This window comes from Protomyctophum parallelum (assembly GCF_964188405.1).
Source record: "Protomyctophum parallelum genome assembly, chromosome: 3".
Classification (NCBI taxonomy): domain Eukaryota; kingdom Metazoa; phylum Chordata; class Actinopteri; order Myctophiformes; family Myctophidae; genus Protomyctophum; species Protomyctophum parallelum.
Genome location: NC_139698.1, coordinates 50,041,942 through 50,059,636, shown reverse-complemented (window position 1 = coordinate 50,059,636; position 17,695 = coordinate 50,041,942).

The following is a 17,695-nucleotide window of genomic DNA, read 5'->3' as shown; positions in this document are numbered from 1 at the left end:
AAAATCGAAGAGCGACTGACATTTTTAAAATCTGATCTCAGGTCAGAATGGGTTCATCAGACCCAGTGTGTGTCCGGCGGAAACCTCGTATGAATCTGATCTCAGGTCAGAATGGGTTAAAATTGGAAGAAGTTGAACTATAGGGCCAGAGCATAGGGAGGAGTTTCACTCAGAACGGGTTATTCTGGTTGCCATTTTCCTGCCTACCAGTAAGTAGGCTAGTAGGCTATAGTAGTAGGCTGCTGGGCTACATTCTCCAGCCTCACTGTGGAGACATATACCATTGTAGATATAAAATTAAATAAACACTGTATGGTTTGGGTGTCAGCTGACAAAATAACATAACCTTCAGCAACATTCCCAAACACTGCTCTCTACCTTTTCCCCAAATGAGCATGACAGTGTAATCAAAATAATAATGGTCATATCACATACAGACAGATTATTTACTGCGGAGAGAGAGAACACATGTTTGACTGATCACTCGTCACTCTCGTGGTGTCCACATGTCTTCTCGTTAAGTAAGATGTAAACATTGAGAACTGTTTTGACGTGAGGGGTGGGGAGGTGGCTATCGGATCAGAACGCCCGAACATTTTCTAACGACAAATAATAATAATGCCACCATTGATCACCATCAGAAGTAGTTTGGTAAAATAAAGCTTCATGGAAAGACTAATTCAGGTAGCACAAGAGTGAAGTACCTGCCCACCACCGCACAGGTTTGAATCCACTGCGGTGCAATCCGTCTTACTGACTATACAAACATAATAGAACGTGGCGGCCATGTTGGCACTTTGCATTGAAAAAGCCGGGTGGCAACGGGGTGGCTATTAGCCCTTCGCTAACCCGTCCTTGTCCAATAGAGGGTATGTGCGTGACATCATCATCAACGCCCACTGAGTGGCAAAAGTGTAAGAGTTTGGAAGTGCTTGTTTTCAATAACACAACATTTTGCTGCCTCCTGCATGATGTGACATTTAGAAACAGGTGCTACGCAGGATGGTTGAGTGATTTCCAACGAGCGCTTCCAAACTCCAACACTCCATGCTGCTCAATGTTTTGCCACTCAGTCTAGATCAGGAGGGCGTGTCCTGATGGGAAAATCATGCATGTGCATACTCTCTATTGGCACGTTGGCAAGAGAGGGTGCATGGAAAGCTTTCCTTCTCACCCATTGAGATGCATGTTAAATGACGGGATTTCTCCATATAAATAATCGATCGTTTCAGTAGCAGCTGCTTCAAAATGTCTTTTAAATCTAGTCACCCAGGCGGCAGGCCTGCAGTCGGCTATATACACTGGACAAAATGTGCATGACATTATTTCAATAAACTAGAAATACGAAATGTTAGAGGGAAAAACAGTAACTGGCTCCTTGTTGACAAAATGCTTCACGAGAACAATGGCGACCACTCATTATAAGTTACCAATGGACAACTTTTACACTTATATTATACTGAAGTGTTAGTCATGGTTGTGGTTTCACAGGTGAGCCTGTATAGCCAATACATTTTCCACATCTATTAGTGGCTAACGTTAACCACACCAACCTAAACCTAATGCCTAAACTTTACCACATTCATCTATGTTTCCTTACTAGTCACAACATCCCTGGTGCCAGCTGTCACAAAATGGTGCATTTATATAGCGCCTTTATCCAAGGCGCTTTACATAGATTGTGCAATACATTCACCCATTCATACACCGATTGCGGCGGAAGCCATGCAAGGTACCAACCAGCACATCAGGAGCAATTTGGGGTTCAGAGTCTTGCTCAAGGACACTTCGACATGTAGACAGGAGGAGCCGGGATTCGAACCGCCGACCCATGGATCATTGGACGACCTGCTCTACCTCCTGAGCCACAGTCGCCCCCTGTTATCTCTACTGTGGCTTCAGAAAGTTGTTCTGTGGAACATTAGCAATGCCCGAGTTCGTGAATTATGTTGATCAAAGCAACAGCAGAACAGACACTTTTTGGTTTCATGGTGTTTCGATTAGTGATTCATTTAGAAGCATAAAATGCACACACACACTTGCATGCAGCATGCTCATACATAGTCATCATTTTTATCTTCACCATCAGTAAGAGCATCATTCCAATTATCATTTCAGTAACATTCTCCAGCCAACAAACGCTTTCAGCACTATCATGAAAGGATAACGTGTTTCTAAAAAAAGAGCTAATGGGATTATAGGAGCGTTCTGAAAATCCACTGTTCATTCCCATTAAGATGCATAACGACGTACGGAAACGAGGGAACGGGAGCCAGGAAGTGTCTATAGCGAAATGACACGGCAGTCCCAAACTCATCCTCTACTGGTAACCGACACATCAGAGCTGGAGCGCTGCGGGGCCCTGTAATAAATCAAAGACAATCAGGATTCCTGGAAGATGACGTCTGAATTGAATCCCACATCACGCTGTATAAATCTCGGAGTCAATCAGCATTATGTAAATATCTGCTCGCATTGATGGATCAATTGATTTGTTGTGACAGAACTGAAATAACAGGGCGGCGCGTCGTTTCTCAGGCAGAGGGTTTTTGGCTTCATTCCAGTGTATAAAAAATATACTATAATATTCTATGTGAGCCTATACTGAAATTACCCCTGGTGCATAATGTTATCACAAGAGATAGGCATATACCGTTAGTACAATTTATGTATGTGTTGGTACTTATAACCACCCTATTTTCATCATGTCATTTTCAGCTAAAATGTACTTAAGCCTACATTTAAAAAATATAGGATTTCAAAATTAAAGCTGTTAAACTGTATTGTTGTTACACCACCTTTCTATATTTTAAAACCAGTGTTCCTTTTCATAATCATACATAGCTGAGTTTCGCTAAAGGCATCAATCAGCAGAGAGGGGGGCAGCTCAGATCAATATGTCCCCAGATGGTAAACAGGATGGTCCTAATCGATATCAGACTTGACCACTGGTCCATTTTCATAGTCTCATATTATTCCCCCAGTTCTTAATCACAGCAGATGACACTTCAATTAAGGAAATGGAATAAAATGTATCTCCAGCCAGGTTAAGTTCCGGAACCTGGAAATACAACCATCAACCTATTGAGCTATATACAGCTCAGATGTTCAGCTCAGCCTCTACTTCCACTTTGAACTTAAACCCTATATACAACATGTAAACATGCAGTAATCCTGGTCTCTAAACTGCCTCCCCCTGGCCAGCCGGGGCGCCTGATGGCGGGGAAAGGAACTGGTTGGAATAACTTGTTCCTTCCACGCGCTACGTCCGGCCAGGGAAGCTCCCCCCTGTCAGGTGAAAAGGAGCAGCTTGGACTCCTCATGCATAGAAGGAAGCATGAGGTCAGTCCACTGCCCCACCCCCAGGTTGGCAGAGGAAGTGTAGTGCAACTTGGGAAGCTAATAATACCCGTTGTCATAGCACCTGTTTTAACTGTCTGTCTGGGTCCCTTTTGTGTGTCTGCCTGTGTCTGTGTCTGAGTACAAACAGACTGCGAAAAGTGGACTGTAAGTAATCAAATGGCAGGTGTGGAGTTGCCATGGCAATCAATTGGCTGAGGCAGAGGCTGGGAATTCTACAGGTGAGGGAACTTAGGCTCATTAGGTCCACTGGCAGAGCCTGACCAGCACGCACCACGCGCACACACATAGGTGTGTCATCTAACTATAATTGCACCACGTCTCTGTCTGTCTGTCTGTCTGTCTGCCTGTCTGCCTGCCTGCCTGCCTGCGTGCGTTTGTGTGTGTGTGTGTGTGTGTGTGTGTGTGTGTGTGTGTGTGTGTGTACAACCCTTCAAGCTTATGTAACAGCATGCACCACTGATAGATATTTTCGGCCGGCTAACATAAATCTACGCTGGCTGTCCGCCGGTCGGCCTATCAGCACTGTTGTCCTCACACACACACACACACACACACACACACACACACACCCCCCTCCATGCCGCTAGTGCCCCATTAGGAAATTAAAAGTCTCCCATGGACGTGACCTGGGAATGGCTGGATCAGTGCTCAGAATATAAAGAGGGTGAAGAGGAGACAGGAAAGTATGGGGGAGGGGCTGAGAGGAGAATGTGTACGAATGCGTGTGTGCATGTGGGGGTCAGTATCATGGTCAGTATCATGATACTGACCATGATACTGTCTATTTAGAAACCTTGCACCTTTAGCATCATATACTGTTAAAGCGCAAATAACATGCATTTTAAAACTGCTTTTAATATTTAATAATCATATGGTCTATGTCCCTCAAAGTTATTTCTAATGGTTTGAGCCTCAATCACCACTCTGATATAACCAGGCCTTGGCATTTCTTTCTGGACTTTGAAAGCAGTTTTATCTGCAGTACCACAATGTCCTGAGGTGGTGGGGGTGCTGATATGCAGATTATTTAATATTTGAGACATTATAATACTGATGCTAGATAAACCCAGGCTTGTTTCCATTCCATGCCAGCTTTGAAAATCAACAATGATGGACATTGTAAACAAAGTGGAAATGCAAATTTGGAACTGAAGACTGAAGAAGAGGGGGAATTATACAAAGTAGGGTGACATTGATGACATCACGATGAGGCCAAAATCAGTCGAGCAATTTCCATTAAAACACCTGATATGATATGGAGGCCTGATTGTTCAAAATTGGTTATTTGTGGGGATAGAAAACACATATGGGAGCCCCAAAAACACAAAATAAATTGAAAAAGTAGAATTTTATGTTATAGGTCCTTTAAAGGTGTGTGTGTGTGTGTGTGTGTGTGTGCACGTGTGTGTATGTGTCCATGCGTGCGTGCGTGCATGCGCAAGCGTGTGTGTGTGCGCAAGCGTGTGTGTGTGTGTGTGCGTGCGTGCGTGTGTTTGTGTGACCTGCCTACCCTTTGCTTTACACTCTCTCCTTCAGTGCCGCCAGCCATGAGTGGGTTATTGTGTTTCCCTTCCTCTGAGTTCTATTTGCGTTATTACTCGGGGGCTGCTGGGCTGCTGTGGCGCTAACCTGATTTGACCATTACTACATTACAGAGTCAGCCTATACTGAAGAATGACAGCAACTGTCTCCCCTCTGCTCCGACGCAGCTCTGATGGCCTCTCAGTAAACCGCTGGACAGGGGTCAGCTCAGCAACACACATACTCACATGCACGGACGCATGCACGCACGCACGCACGCACGCACACACACACACACACGCACACACACACACAGTAGGTGTGGCGCTATAGAGACGGAGCCCTGCTCAATGAGGCCCTAGCGACACAGTCACGCTGACAATGTGTACTCCATCATGCTGCTAATCACAAAACAAACGCATGTGAGTGCACATGCACTCACGCACAGCGTGCACACAAGAGTAAACACACACACACACACACACACACACACACACACACACACAATCCTGAATCCGCAGAGCAGTAGACGGTGGGATAAAAGATGGCTGTGGATATAAATTTGATAGAAGATGAGGGAGGCAAGCAGGAAATAATGGATGGGCAATTTTTTTTAACGACAACCCAAAATAAGAGGGAGGGGAGATGGAACTGATATGAATACAGTGCACATTTTCTTCATTTCGTCAGAACATTTTCCATTAACGCTGCATTCAAATGAGTCTGGTTTCTGAATTGAGTGTATCATGTTTATTGGGACAATTATGGAAGACTGGCTAGATTTGCGTTGAATTGGGATTATACAGGTGGAAGGTCTGGTCACGTAGAAAATATGTACATTTTAGAACACAATCAGAGTACAATTAGAAATGTATTTCCTGTCCTGGTATGAGAAAGAAAATGAAACATAACGAGTAATAACAGGGAATATATTGGTTAAAATATGGTTGTGTATTTAAACTCAAAATGTAGTGTACGGAAAGAATGTGTTTTATGTGTTGTCCTGACAAGGTTTGCCCACAGGGGGAGCCGTGGGGAAAAAGCATGTTGAGCTATTGGTCCAGGAAGTGAGGTACCAGGAACATCTATAAAAGTGTACAGGAAGTGAGGTGGCCACTGGGGTTCCATTTTAGGTATGAAACATGTTTGGTGGTGGTTTCTGGTTTGTCAAAGATACTCTTTAAAGGCCAATACTAAACCATAATCATATAACCCCACTACCACAGAGTAGTACTAAACCATAATCATATAACCCCACTACCACAGAGTAAAAACTTTGAGAAAACTTTGAGATCTGAAGAAAAATTGTTAGGTCAAGGAACATTTCTGAGGATTATAGCTCAGCTTTTGGACAAAGGGGAACCTGCTGTGGCCTCCTGACTTGAAGGTTGGTTGAGTAATATAATGTACTTTTTCCCTTTTAAAGCAATGCATTGCCTTTAATATTTGATGACTTTATGGGTTACTTGATTTTTGGAAAATAGAAGATCGATTACTTTTGAGACTTTTTTGATACTCGACTCATTGGAGACATTGAAAGGAACTTTGCGTTGCTTTCTTGATTGTTCAATTTAATTTAATTATTATTTTGGTTGATAGGGTAGGGTAGGGCCGAGGGTCTCCCCACCAGGACAGTGACTTCAGAACGCCGGGGATAGGGTCGAGACTCAAGTCAAGGGTCTCCCCGGCCGGTCAACGATAGTGGGCGCGCTATGTTGTCTGGAATCCCCAAATGTACCTGCTCAAGCCTGGGTACATTGAGGTACATTAGGCCCGTCACAACTAAGTATTAATACATTATTTAAATTACAATAAAAATACATGAATAGGGAAAGTATCAGATCTACGAGATCAAAACGGTTTTGAGCTCCTAGATCTGCTACTTCCACTACGTTCCAACATGGGAACGAGTATGACGATTAGGACTATTATCCCAAAAGTATTGCGATTATCACAAATACTTATTATGTAGTAATTGTGATGGGCCTAAGGGTGTGTGTGGGGGTGTATGTGTGGGGGTGTGTGTGTGTGGGGGGTTGCCTGTGTCTGTGTGTGCGCGCATGTGTTTGCCGTGTGTGTGTTGAATCTGTTTTTGATTGGCCCGACGCGACGTGTAATCTACGAGCATGTTGAATTTGGGGCCCGACGTTGACAACGTTAAATCTACGAGCTGGACTACGCTGGATCTACGTCAGTTATAGTGTAGTTCTCCCCGGGGTATGGGTTGAATCTGGGATATCGGGCATAATGGGCAGGCGGGTCGTGCAGGAACTGGGTTGTGCAGGAACCGGGTCGTACCCAGCGGTCCCTCGTCCGACCCCCGTCCATTGTGCTCTGCTACCCGGCCTCCCGTACCAAGGTCTTTAGTCTAGTTTCTCTCTTCTCTAGTTTCAGGTTTCAGATTTCATCTCTTCACATCTCTTCAAAGTACCAACTGTTGAATATCTTGTGTTTCCTTCCCAAGGTTGTGTTTCCTTCCCGCCAGGTTGGCCAAATGTTTTCCCTATCTTGTACTTTCCTTCCCGCCAGGTTGGCCAAATGTTGTCGTTTCTGTTTGATTAACCCCCTTTTGTAGTACTTTCCAGGTGGCAAACGTTGAATTTGTGTCACTCTTCTAGTGACATGAATTAACATATCAATTACTGCAGCTCCGTACCGTATTACCCTACATAGCTATTAGTATGCTGTGGTGGTGTGGATGTTAATGCACACGTGTATGCGTGAGTGTGTGCGTGTGTTTCATTCAATGAAACAATTGACGAATTTCATTTCTTCAAGACAATCTACGGATTTCATTTAATTTCCCATCATTCATTGGACTCCCATCATGGCAAGGTATATTACCTTTACTATATGGATTAAGGGCATCTGCTAAATGCCTAAATTGTACATTGTTGATAAAATAATATTAAATATATACACACCGCAAGGTGTTGTATGTATTTTTATTGTTTTATCAACAATGTACAATTTAGGCATTTAACAGATGCCCTTAATCCAGAACAATTTACAGTAAGCAAGAACAACAACTTGCTAATAATGAGCATTTTTATTTTGTTTTGTTCTCTCTTTCTCTCTTTTTCTTTCTCTCAAGGTTACAGCGCCTATAGGTTGAAGCTATATATTAAGTGACAGATCACATACTACTTCAACAGATGATGCTACAGATCTTGACTAACCACTATTGCTAATGAAGAACAAGTTTAAAACAATACAGTTTGGTCACAGTATGAAGAATTACTGACGCAGATACAGGACCTTTATTTCTTTAATATAACGCAAACATAAATTTTTATTGTTCTGATTGCCACTGGGGTAAGCGACCTGTATATTGGATAGGGGCACTGGCCAAAAAAGTTTGAAAAACACTGCTCTAGTCTAGACGAAGACTGAGATGGCTCTAGGGAGGAGCGGAGGACATCCCTTTTTCCTTCTACACCAAACCTCTTCGCCAAAAATAGCAGATCTACAAGCTTGTGGATATGCTATTTTGGGTAAATGTGCTCCCCATAATAATGGATGCTGACATTCAAAAGGTTAAAAAGCAAAACAAAGAGGTCTTGTTGGGACGTGATAAATCACTGCAGGCCCTCAACTGTGAACGGAGGCTAATCGTGTGATTGCTTGGGTGAGTCGATGGAGGGAGGATAGGAAGGAAGGGAAGATGAAGGGAGGGAGGCAAGGCTGTGTGATGGAGGGAGACGTAGGCACAGATAAAGAATGAAAGCGCGTTTGTGTGATTAAATGTGATTCCTCTGGTTTAATATCCTGTGCTTCTGGCTGAACAGGTCGTTTGTGTGTGTGTGTGTGTGTGTGTGTGTGTGTGTGTGTCACCACCACCTGTGGCTGTATTTGCTTATTATGGCACAGCTGCAGACATTTGAATAGTAATTGCTTGTTTGGTGCTTAGTTTTAACCTCGCGTCACCAGGCTTTCCACCTCGGAGGAAAGCCAGCCTGGATGTTTCTAAACCGCTGTGACCGATGGTTAAAATAAAAATCACACCCATGTGAAGTTATGGTGATGGGCGGCGGGCGCTAATATATTAAAGTCTAAAGTCAAACAAGCGTCGTTTTGCTTTGGTGCAGTAAAGTCAGTCCTACTTTACGGTGCAGAGACATGGAGGGTAACGGTGAACACCACAAACAAGATCCAGTCATTCATCAACACCTGTCTGCGACGAATCCTCCAGATCCGCTGGCCTAACACTATCGGCAACAAAGAGCTGTGGCAACGCACCAACCAAAAACCTGCTGAGGAAGAGATGCTCAAAAGGCGTTGGAAATGGATAGGCCATACTCTCCATAAACCAGCCTCAAACACCACAAGGCAGTCCCTCAAGGGGAACCCCCAAGGGAAAAGAAAGAGAGGTCGCCCGCGGAACACCTGGCGCAGAGACCTGGAGGCAGATGCAAAGAATATGGGCCACACTTTGGGGACAGCTGGAAGTGTTGGCTCAGGATCGAGATGCTTGGAGAACTCTGTCCAACCATGTTTGTTTTTAGTCTCACCAATCGCTACGAGTTGGAATAAAATATGGATATATACCAAACAAACTATTCCAAGACGTACCTGAAACGTGTCGGATTCATATGCTGCATCAAGGCTTTCATTGGGAAGGCCCTAAAATGAGTTATAACTAGGCAGATTAGACGTTGAAACAACGTTGTCTCAACAGATATATATATAGACTGTCTATAGACGTTTAAAAAAACGCTAATCAACGTCTAAGCTAGACCGCAAAAAAAAGGTCATTTTTAGACCAGTTATAGCCCATTTTAGACGGACATCTAATTGCCGAATATTGCTCAGTGGGAATGCTTCCCAGGCTAGCTTAGTTTTGGTCCTGTGTGTGTGTGTGTGTGTGTGTGTGTGCGCGTGCGTGCGTGTGCGCACGAACCATGTTACAATAGAAGAGAGGGGGAGTGCGACTCCACATTCTGCCTCCTCCCTCCTCCATTAAGGGAATGAGGTGATAAGTAAATCAACTCCCCCCAGGGTGAAGGGTCATTCTGTATCAGGGTGGTCAACGCTTGCTTTGGCGTTAGATTTACTGTTTTCTTGACGAGCTGAAGCCTGCTTGCTGCATTCTGTTAACAGAGTGAACAGCAAGAATGTGCAGCGCTACAATGTAAATATTGGCAGGGTTTGAATGGTAAGGAGGTGGGCATTGTGGGGGAATCCATGCCTCTGGTTTTGACATCCTCTGATGATCATTAATCTGTATCACCCGTGGCGATAGCGTTTCATGCATCTGGTCACACTGTATTAAATATGAGCATTTCCTTTTGCGAAATATAGACTGTTTTGATAATAATATCTCAATTTAACAATTTAATTTAAATATGTTTACCACATTAACCCTGTCATCCCTACTTGCGGTAGGCTAAATGTTCAGAATTATTCAGAATTTTTGAGAATACATCAAACTTATTTAAATGTATTTTTTACAGTTAATTCATTTGGGGTGTTCTGGCTATTTGGGAATACGTATACGATAACTCTCACAACTGAAATATTTGCTGGCACGTTGTTGATTCTGTCTTTTGTTTTGTTGTTCTTGTTTTGTTTTATGTACGTCAATGTGATCTATGTCAATAATTGAAAATCAAATAAAAATCATTGAAAGACAAAAAGGCAAGCTAGATGACTGTATATACTAATTTCATATTAGAGGCTTTTGAATGAAAGCTGTTTCTTTTAATGATCACGGCATTTAATGACGGATAATAAAAGTGTGTGTGATTTGTGTGGACAACCTCATGTTGTGCATTCCCAGCCCTTTCAGCCGTTCGTTGCATTCAGCATTTATCTCGTGGAAGCACTATAAGTGAAGCCCAAGTCACTTCAAACCAACATCTTTCCCTTATATAGCAAAAGGATTTGAGCTTAATGCAAGTCCTATTCACAAACCATCTGTTCTTTGAAGCATCACACGTTGGAAACCAGGCGGTTTGGTTGGATATACATGCTTTCTTTTCTTTACTTTTGTTTTATTTTTTTCACATGAGGCTTGTGAAAAGGTACAAGAATTGACTTAAAATGACCTCAAAAACAAAAGCCCTGATACAGTACTGACTGACACACTGTATACGGACAGAAATATGCTGTTAGCATAGCAAGCATAGCAATATGAGTAAGTGCATGTGTATAAGCTGCAAGAAATTGGTGTGAGATAGAGAGAAAGGGTGGTGGGTATATGCAACACACAGGAGATAGAAGAAGCAAGTACTGCCAAAGGCAACAAAAGCCACCTGGGGTTCGCACAGAGAGAGAGAGAGAGAGATGTACTTTGGACACAATATAAACAATCAAGTTAAAACAACATGCAATATTATAATAAGCACTCAAGGATTAAAACATAGACCTGTATAAGAGAATCAGGTGACAACATGGGAGAAATGTTTACAATTTTTTTTTTTAACCTGCCGGGGGGGGGGGGTTGAGGAGCAGCTGTTGAATGTTCCTCCACTGAGAACTTCTGTACATGTCTGCAGGCTGCTGTTCACTGACAGTACATTACTGTGTCAGGGGATAGAACACACACACACACACACACACACATACATACTGTACACGTGCGGACAGACATATGCAACGACAATCGGACAAACGTAGGCTACAGTACACAAGAACACATGCCTATATCACAATATAGGCCTTCAAGCACTTCCTCACATGATACAAAGAGGCCTATATTCTATATACATATACACTGTATCATATCATGTTATGGTGGATTTGGGAATCTGCAAAATCTTACAGCTAACTATTTTTGCTTTAACTTTTGCCATGGTTGGAAATTAGTATCTTAGCGGGTCACAATTAATGTTGCTGCTCACACACTTGGTCATGGTGCAGGGCACAACTCATTTTGCTATTCTGAAATCATCCACAGTTGGCCAACGCGCACAGCACGCTGGTGAGAGGCTATTGGCCGCTCGCTGCAGGCATGGCTGGCACGGGCGTGCCTCGCTTGTTGTGCAGTGACGTAAAAGCATGCATGTCGAATTAATGTGAACAAACGCATACACACGCGCACACACGCACGCACAGTGCACAAACTCACATGAACACTTTTTCTCTTTTCTGCCACCTGTCTCTTCTGTCACATCTGCGCACGCACGCACATACACACACACACACACACACACACACACACACACACACACACACACACACACACACACACACACACTCACTCACTCACTCCCTGGCGTGTTGTAACACTAATAGCAGTGACAATAATGAGAGAGACTTAGGGCATCCCCTGTGCACACCTGGTAATGACTCCCATAATGCTCCACTGCCTTACTAATGGAGCCTCGCCATTATACAGTTCTCCTCTCCCCCCCACCCCCCCTTATCTGCTCCCTCGTTCCCCCTCCTCTCTTCAACGCCGTTCCTTTCACCAACGTGAAGAAAGAACTGATAGATGGATTCTTTGTGTTGATATAATCATTCCCAGTGCATGCTTTCAGTCTGTAATGGTTTGGTTATAGTGCCCTCTTTTTTTTTAGCAATTTCCTGCTGGGGGGGGGGGGGGGGGCACAACAACAACAACGCTGGAGACGGAGGCTTAATAGGCTCATGAAGACGACTGGGTGGAACTGGCGGAAGTGGGAACGGCGAGGAAGAAGGATTTTGTCTGTCTGTCTGTCTGTCCGTCCGTCCGTCTGTACAATGCAAAATACTGAGAGTGGAACAATGGACTCTCATTAACAAGCTTGAGTTGAATTTCCACTCCGTTATTGGGTATTCCCCCACCCCCCCCTTCCTTGCAACAATCCCCATCACTGGGGGAGTGAGTAAAACACCAGGTCTGTGTTCCATGGTGTGGTTATCAGATAGTGGAGGTCCTGACTGTTCTTATCATAGTCTGCCTTGCACCCTCTCATAGAGAACAGAACGCAGCATTCGGTCTCTGACAGACCTGTTATTGGTGTCTGGCTGTGTCATGGGCTTTCTCGCCACGCACCACTGGAAAAGGGGGGATTTATACTTAGCCGCGCGACACCGGCGAGCAGCTAAGTATAGCTGCTGTTTAAGGTGTGTTGGAAGGTGCCCTTGTAGGACAGTATATGCGCTTATCACGAGTGTGTGTGTGTGTGTGTGTGTGTGTGTGTGTGTGTTAGAGTCCTGCTATTTCTCCCAGCTTCTCCCAGCTATCAGCTTATCAGACCTGTCCACTTTATTTGATGGTGGATCGGAGGGCCTGGCACACACTAGCTCGCACGCACGCACACACAAACACACAGAGAGCAAGTAGTCTGTGTGGGAAATCACCTTCCCACCTACTGCATACATAAGTGAAATATTTGAGCAATTACCCTTCATCTATCTGCGTGCACGCTCACGCACACGCGTGTGTGTGTGTGTGTGTGTCGGTCTGCTTCCAAGACTCTATGAGTATGCTGTACTACTATGTTTGTGTATGTTACTGTACATTCTTTTCTGCACCTAGACTTTTTTTTACCTCTCCTAGTACTGCAGGCTGCCACACGCACGCACACACATGCGCGCACTCTCATTATTTGGCATCTCTCTGGCCTGTATCTCCATTTCAATCATTTTGCCCAATGCATCATACATGTAATAAGTTTGTAGATTTACTACACAAACTTCTCCCTGGCACAAAGTGTTTGTTTCGATGGGGCCGGTGACCTAATACCAATTGGGGGTTCTTGATGTGACAGTGATTGAGAACCACTGAAGTGTCTAATGTATGCCTTTTATGAAGGTATGCTTGTTTTTCTCAGTCAGTTGAGGCTGATGCAGGTCATGCATAGGGTGGGGTTTACACATGCTAACATTCCATTGTAATTGTATATGTTTCTCCGTCTTCAGCGCGGGATGCACTGTATAGTTTACACCGTACAGAAATAAAAGGTTGCTGCCTGTTGGGCAGAAACCTCTTATCTCCATATTTTAACGCCCTACTTGATCTATTTTTACATATATACTGTATATATTTTTTCCCCTCGTCTAACTTTCGCTATAGCCACGCCCTTTATGTATGATTGAGCCTTTTCAAAGAATTTCATTAGACAACTCTTGTGCAAGAGTGTTATGCTGTGACTGTCCTATAGTTACTTTGGTTACAAGCCGCCGTGTTGATAGTGTGGCTTGTGTGTGTGTGTGTGTGTGTGAGCACGCGTGCATGTGTTTGAGAGAGTGTGATGCCCCAGGTGTTTGTTTAGGATCATTCGCTGTCAATTCTAGAAAGCGTGTGCCCTCAGGTAGCGCTTCCTCACTGCATTCCACATAACTGCACACATGTACTTTCAGACCAACGCGCGCACACGCACACACACACACACACACACACACACACACACACACACACACACACACACACACACAGGCTGTACAATGTCCTTACATAGCTTCAATGTGTAACACACAAACTTAACACAGTTGCACACACACCTGACAGACAGGCTAAAAGACACATGCATGAACACATGTAACACACACACACACACACACACACACACACACACACACACACACACACACACACACACACACACACACATACACACACACACCTCCATGCAGGACCTGACTTGCAGTGGTATGTGGCTGCAGGAGTCGAGCAGCCCTCAGGAATCACATACCTCACAATCTCACAGAGCAACACAAGAAACCGTAGAGAAAATCACAGAAGATATGAAGTGGGGGTATCCCAGGAAACCCAAAGATGTCTTTTTTCTCAGGGTCTGTGGTTCCTGTTAGCACAAAGATGTCCTCCTAATGGCTTATATGTCTTATATGTGTGGTTCATTCATAACTGAGATCCATTACCAAACCAAATCAGTATCCTGGTGTCAGTAGCCTGGTATGTATCCTGGTGTCAGTTACTATCCAGGTGTCTGTGTCCAGGTATCAGTGATTCAGTATCTTGGTGTCAGTATCCTGGTCATATCCCATATAAGTATAGGTGTCGTCAGTATCTTGGTATATGTCCTGGTGTCAGTAGCCTGGTGTAAGTATCCTTGTCAGTTTCCTAGGTGTCAGTATGCTGATTTCAGTATGCTGTCAGTATCCTGATTTCAGTATGGTGTCAGTATCCTGATTTCAGTATGGTGTCAGTATCCTGATTTCAGTATGGTGTCAGTATCCTGATTTCAGTATGGTGTCAGCATCCTGATTTCAGTATGGTGTCAGCATCCTGATTTCAGTATGGTGTCAGTATCCTGATTTCAGTATGGTGTCAGCATCCTGATTTCAGTATGGTTCAGTATGGTGTCAGTATCCTGATTTCAGTATGGTTCAGTATGGTGTCAGTATCCTGATGTCAGTATGGTGTCAGCATCCTGATTTCAGTATGGTTCAGTATGGTGTCAGTATCCTGATTTCAGTATGGTTCAGTATGGTGTCAGTATCCTGATTTCAGTATGGTGTCAGCATCCTGATGTCAGTATGGTGTCAGTATCCTGATTTCAGTATGGTGTCAGTATCCTGATGTCAGTATGGTGTCAGCATCCTGATTTCAGTATGGTGTCAGTATCCTGATTTCAGTATGGTGTCAGCATCCTGATTTCAGTATGGTGTCAGCATCCTGATTTCAGTATGGTGTCAGCATCCTGATTTCAGTATGGTGTCAGTATCCTGATTTCAGTATGGTGTCAGTATCCTGATTTCAGTATGGTGTCAGTATCCTGATTTCAGTATGGTGTCAGTATCCTGATTTCAGTATGGTGTCAGTATCCTGATTTCAGTATGGTGTCAGCATCCTGATTTCAGTATGGTGTCAGTATCCTGATTTCAGTATGGTGTCAGTATCCTGATTTCAGTATGGTGTCAGCATCCTGATTCAATATGGTGTCAGTATCCTGATTTCAGTATGGTGTCAGTATCCTGATTCAATATGGTGTCAGCATCCTGATTTCAGTATGGTGTCAGTATCCTGATTCAATATGGTGTCAGTATCCTGATTCAATATGGTGTCAGTATCCTGATTTCAGTATGGTTCAGTATGGTGTCAGCATCCTGATTTCAGTATGGTGTCAGCATCCTGATTTCAGTATGGTGTCAGTATCCTGATTTCAGTATGGTTCAGTATGGTGTCAGTATCCTGATTTCTGTATGGTGTCAGTATCCTCATTTCAGTATGGTGTCAGTATCCTGATTTCAGTATGGTGTCAGTATCCTGATTTCAGTATGGTGTCAGCATCCTGATTTCAGTATGGTGTCAGCATCCTGATTTCAGTATGGTGTCAGCATCCTGATTTCAGTATGGTGTCAGCATCCTGATTTCAGTATGGTGTCAGTATCCTGATTTCAGTATGGTTCAGTATGGTGTCAGTATCCTGATTTCTGTATGGTGTCAGTATCCTGATTTCAGTATGGTTCAGTATGGTGTCAGTATCCTGATTTCTGTATGGTGTCAATATCCTCATTTCAGTATGGTTCAGTATGGTGTCAGCATCCTGATTTCAGTATGGTGTCAGTATCCTGATTTCAGTATGGTGTCAGCATCCTGATTTCAGTATGGTGTCAGCATCCTGATTTCAGTATGGTGTCAGCATCCTGATTTCAGTATGGTGTCAGCATCCTGATTTCAGTATGGTGTCAGTATCCTGATTTCAGTATGGTGTCAGCATCCTGATTTCAGTATGGTGTCAGCATCCTGATTTCAGTATGGTGTCAGCATCCTGATTTCAGTATGGTGTCAGTATCCTCATTTCAGTATGGTGTCAGTATCCTGATTTCAGTATGGTGTCAGCATCCTGATTTCAGTATGGTGTCAGCATCCTGATTTCAGTATGGTGTCAGCATCCTGATTTCAGTATGGTGTCAGTATCCTCATTTCAGTATGGTGTCAGCATCCTGATTTCAGTATGGTGTCAGTATCCTGATTTCAGTATGGTGTCAGTATCCTGATTTCAGTATGGTGTCAGTATCCTGATTTCAGTATGGTGTCAGCATCCTGATTTCAGTATGGTGTCAGCATCCTGATTTCAGTATGGTGTCAGCATCCTGATTTCAGTATGGTGTCAGTATCCTGATTTCAGTATGGTGTCAGCATCCTGATTTCAGTATGGTGTCAGCATCCTGATTTCAGTATGGTGTCAGCATCCTGATTTCAGTATGGTGTCAGCATCCTGATTTCAGTATGGTGTCAGTATCCTGATTTCAGTATGCTGTCAGTATCCTGATTTCAGTATGGTGTCAGTATCCTGATTTCAGTATGGTGTCAGTATCCTGATTTCAGTATGGTGTCAGCATCCTGATTTCAGTATGGTGTCAGCATCCTGATTTCAGTATGGTGTCAGTATCCTGATTTCAGTATGGTGTCAGCATCCTGATTTCAGTATGGTGTCAGTATCCTGATTTCAGTATGGTGTCAGCATCCTGATTTCAGTATGGTGTCAGCATCCTGATTTCAGTATGGTGTCAGCATCCTGATTTCAGTATGGTGTCAGCATCCTGATTTCAGTATGGTGTCAGCATCCTGATTTCAGTATGGTGTCAGCATCCTGATTTCAGTATGGTGTCAGCATCCTGATTTCAGTATGGTGTCAGTATCCTGATTTCAGTATGGTGTCAGTATCCTGATTTCAGTATGGTGTCAGCATCCTGATTTCAGTATGGTGTCAGCATCCTGATTTCAGTATGGTGTCAGCATCCTGATTTCAGTATGGTGTCCGTATCCTGATTTCAGTATGGTGTCAGCATCCTGATTTCAGTATGGTGTCAGCATCCTGATTTCAGTATGGTGTCAGCATCCTGATTTCAGTATGGTGTCCGTATCCTGATTTCAGTATGGTGTCAGCATCCTGATTTCAGTATGGTGTCAGTATCC